The following is a 4,621-nucleotide window of genomic DNA, read 5'->3' as shown; positions in this document are numbered from 1 at the left end:
TTTTCTTTTTTATGAATGTTTAATAAAAAAATTAACTTGGACTCCATTACACTTTTTCAAAATGCTTTCAAAAGATTTTTTTAAGGCCTCTTTTAACATGAACACTTCAGTATACTGTAGTTGATACTTTCAAAAGAATTAAACTGCTAGAAAAATGGTACTCCCTTTGGGATATTTACCAAGCCGTGCAATATTTTAAAATGTGGTAAAATATTTCTTGTTTCAGTGAATAAGAATGGTCTTCTTATATAATGCAGGGATGGAAGAAGATACTTGGAAAAATCAGGGAAGAGTGAAGAAGATATTTCAAAAAATCGGGGAAGATTTTCATCATAAGGTCCAAGCAAAGGCATGAGTATAAGATGTGTGTATGTGATACATAAGATTTACTTCTAAACAATTTAAGAGGATAAGGGATAAAAATCACCATTCAGTTTCTAAGTGAATACAATATAAATAATATTGATGATGAGCAAAGGAAAATACAAAATAAATTAAAAGTCATGAGAAGATAAAGAAACTGGATCAAAATGAGAGTTCAACAAAGGGAGCAATAAGAAAACTAAATAGGAAAAAAGTAATAAATATAATCTCAAACTACAGATGCGGAGAGACAAAGTATAGGAGGAGAGAATGTTTTTTGTAGAAGGGGGTCCATGGACCCGTGAAGTGACCATATGGCCCTAGACTGCCCCAGTTTCCTTCTGGAAGCCCTTCTCAGTGCCGCCTTAGCTGGTATCTTGTTTTGTAGAGCAGAGCAGAGCAGAGAAGTCAGCATCTTCAACAGAGCCTCGATTCAATTCTGTATTCTCTCACTATCTCCTGAACTCCTTTTTGGAGTTCCTACTCTCATTTTCATCCTCTTTGTAATGTAATATGATTTGCTCACTTCAAAAATTAAATCTGTGCATTAGATCTGTAACATTGTTGAGTTAAAATTGGAGAATTCACAAACTTTGATGGCAACAATACCTTGAATAATAAAAGTAAACACATATATAGAACTTTTACTCTTTTAAGCACTTTATATATATTAATTCATCTAATCCTTTCAACACCTCTGAGATATGTCTTATGATCATCACCATTTTACAGATGAAACAAACACACAATTACGAAACACAAGCTATGCAATGGAGGAGGATGTGAAACTAGGCAGTTTAGCCTTCAGTATCCATATGCTTAATCTTTCTGCTATACTTCCTATTGTTTTGGAAATGGAAACTGAAGAGCAGATCATATGATGGCACCTGACGAAGTCTTATTTTATCATAAAAAATGCAGCCAGTGCTAAAGCTACCTACTTACCTTTAGCACTTCTAATATTTTTAGGGTAAGTAATGGCGTAGTCTACCAGCTCATCTCATTTGCACAATACTTTGTTTCACTCCCTATTTTGTCCTCTGTCTGCAGTTTTACTCTCAATTCCTGTGTTTGTTTCCTGGAGCTTTTGTAACCTATTGCCACAAACTTGGTGTCTTACCACAACAGAAATTAATTTTTTTCCACAGTTTTGGAAGTGAGATGTTTGAAATCAAACTGTTAAAGATTTTTTTTTTTTTCTAGAGGCTCCGCAGAAGAGTCTGTTCCATGCCTCTTTCCTAACTTCTGGTGGCAGCAGGCAATCTTTGGCATTCTTTGACTTGTAGCTGCACCATTCCAACCTCTTTCTACCTCTGTCTTCACGTGGACTTCTTTATATGTCTATCTCTTAAATCCCTCCCTTCTTTTTAAGGAAACCAGGCATTGGGTTGAGAGCCCACCCTAATTCCAGGATGATCTCATTTGCGAATCTTTGATTACATCTACAATGACTTACAAGTAAGGTCACATTTAGTGCCAGTGTTAGGACTTGGGCATATTTTTTTGGAGACCACTATTCAACCAGCTATACCTTCTCCACATTTCCTCTATCATTTAATTCTACTTTTACTCCTTTATTGTTACATGGGTTGACTGTACTTTTATTAAAAATTGAATATGCTAATAAATCCTACATATTTATTCATTATGCAGATTCCTGAGTCTGAGTCTACTGACAAATATACCACATCCCCAGAGTAACTTGGAGTCTCTTAAAATTGTCTTGCTGGCATCTAGCGGAGATTGTCCCCACAGCATGTTCCTTATGACGGATGCCTGGGTCAGAACATGTAATACAGTAAGTATTGTACAAGCTCTAGTAATATTGGTATTGGTGACATTTTAATAGAAAAAGTATTTTGGTTTACCCTAAGATTTTTCATCAAAGGGGTTTAAGCTGACCTCTATTCAACTTTCTAAGATAAGAATTCTATGGAAAATTATATTGTAATATTTACATTTTATCTAAAATATTTATAAAACATAACTTTCATACATTTATTATTTTCTGATATAATATCATAATCATAAACATAATTTTTATGCTTCAGTGTGTGGAATGAATGCTTCCAGTCAGACTAGAAACTTTAAATCATTAATTACCTCCCCAGGGTTTTGCTTCCTGTTCTAATGCCTTCAATTTACTTATTACAATTTTAGCATAAAAACTATTTTTCCTAAACCAGATTCTGTTTTTATTTTTCTGAGGCAGTTTCTGACAGGTAAGATATTTGAAATTTTCTTTATATGCTGAAAGTCACCTCAAAACAATTTGGTAAGATATTTGATAACTATTATTTTTCTTATTTATAAGAGCATAGCAACATAAATTATTTCATTGTAAGATGCACCTTATTTTTTGTACCACTATGATTCTGATTTTAGAGATGTTAAACTGAAAAAAGTGCGTCTTAGAATCAATTATCCTTAATTTCTAAATCTATGCATTAAAAATCCTTGAACCCATGCATTAAAAAAAAACTTGTTTGTTATCTTTTATTACAGTGTGTTTGCCCTTGCTGCCTTGTTTGTTTTTGCTTTGTTTAATTAGTTTCTTTTCTTTATCCAGTTCCTTTTTATAAGCACAAAGATTCTGAGAAGCACTGCCCCTCCCACGTGTCACACTCTGGGGAGAGATTATTGGAATGCCTCTTGGATCAGGTATCTTTGGTGATCATTCCACCTAGTTAAGATGAAGCTGGTGATAGCCTTTGGCTTGTTTCAGATAACGTAACCAGATTTTCCAGTGACTTGTGAATTAACAGGCTAAAAACTAGTTTTCAGTTTCTGGAGAAGGGGTTCCCAATCTCATTTGAGGCTATTGGAGGAAAAATCCCTTCAGAAAATAAAGCATGACAGTAAGATTTTAGTATGCAGGAAGTAAATTCAGTTCCTTTGGAGATCAGCATGCCTCTATTCAATCCTCTCCTTAATCCCTTATGAGTCAGATCTAGTAGGGGGTTGGACCAGGAAATTGAGTGTAGGGTTATAGGTGATAAGATGAGGAGAGGCACTCCCCTCAGGAGTTAAGATGCAGGAAATTTGGTTTGCACTTTAGCCAGTACAAGGCATTTCACCAGGATGGAGAATATGTGCTCTCTTGCACAGAAATCCGTGCCAGCAGTAAGTGATGTGGAAGGATTTAGTGAAATTTTGCCAATAACCCCAGGCTTACTGCTTAATGAACAGAACATTCTCCTGGGACTTTAAGAGGTCCTATGAAATAAGGGACATAAATGATGTACTTTCTTTTCTGTTAGGCTTAAGAAATTCTGTTCTGAGTGCAAATAGAGGGAATGATTTCCGACTTTCCTATTAGATAGCAGATATCTTTGCATCTTGGATACATTTAGAAAGAATAGAAATGTGAATGATTGAAACCTAGTCAGTCAATTGATTTATTAGAATTCCTGGAAGAAGTCTGAGTAAACACAATCTCATTCTCTTTCTTTTTCTCTCTGTCAGTTCTTCTTCTTGGGTTCCTATACTATGGGATATAAATGAAACAGTGCAATGTAAAACTAGTATAATGATGGTCGAGAGTAGGTCCCCAATAAATCTTGGTTATTACTGTTATTGGAGAGAATGATGAAATTTAAAGCTAGTGGGGGGAAAAGAATCGTACAAACTGGAAATGAATTGGAATGAGTGTTGCTTCAGGTTGCCCTCAATTTGGTATCAGTATCCTCAGTAAATCAGAGTTGCTGTGACCTGGGCTTTGATGTAAGGGTAGCAGAATGATTTAGAAAAAACAGCATTAGATTAAAAGCCAGAGACATATTATAGTCCTAGTTCTTTCGCTTACTAGAGATTTGACCTTGAAAAGCTTAATTTGTTTAAATCCTGTTTCCTCATCTGAAAAATGAAGACTGATGATATCTGTCCTAACTCCATCTTGTGATGATCCAATGGAATAAAGTGCTGTCAAAATGTGAGGTGTTTTTTTTTATCCAAAAAATTCAGTGAATTTACATTTTATAAGGTAGTATATGCCATCTCTATGTCTTAAATCCCCACAGCCTCAGGCCAGGAAGGTGTCCTCTTTTCATGGGGGGAATCCCAGTAACTATTAGTTGTAACTACAAGTATTAGTAACAATGAATAGTTATTATACTACTACAATGATTGTTGTTATATTTAATTTAAACTACTTATAACAAAAGTAATAAGTAGTTTACAATCACCGTCACAAAACAACCACACCACCATAACAATCAAACCTAGAGCAACTAAGGGGACAAGATGTACAAGCACTAGG

The 4,621-nt window shown here is 34.9% G+C and overlaps 1 long non-coding RNA gene across 1 annotated transcript; it reads left to right on the top strand.

Annotated features, from left to right (window-relative positions):
• Nucleotides 1-218: 218 nt before the first annotated feature.
• On the top strand, nucleotides 219-4,298 carry LOC109025918 (uncharacterized). The gene is made up of 3 exons (XR_002004875.2): nucleotides 219-368; nucleotides 2,017-2,161; nucleotides 2,933-4,298. It is a non-coding gene; the product is annotated as an uncharacterized lncRNA (long non-coding RNA).
• The last annotated feature ends 323 nt before the right edge of the window (nucleotides 4,299-4,621 follow it).

Source organism: Gorilla gorilla, chromosome 11 (genome assembly GCF_029281585.2).
Source record: "Gorilla gorilla gorilla isolate KB3781 chromosome 11, NHGRI_mGorGor1-v2.1_pri, whole genome shotgun sequence".
NCBI lineage: Eukaryota > Metazoa > Chordata > Mammalia > Primates > Hominidae > Gorilla > Gorilla gorilla.
Note: the sequence above shows the minus strand (reverse complement) of the source record. Positions and strands in the feature narration are given on the sequence as shown.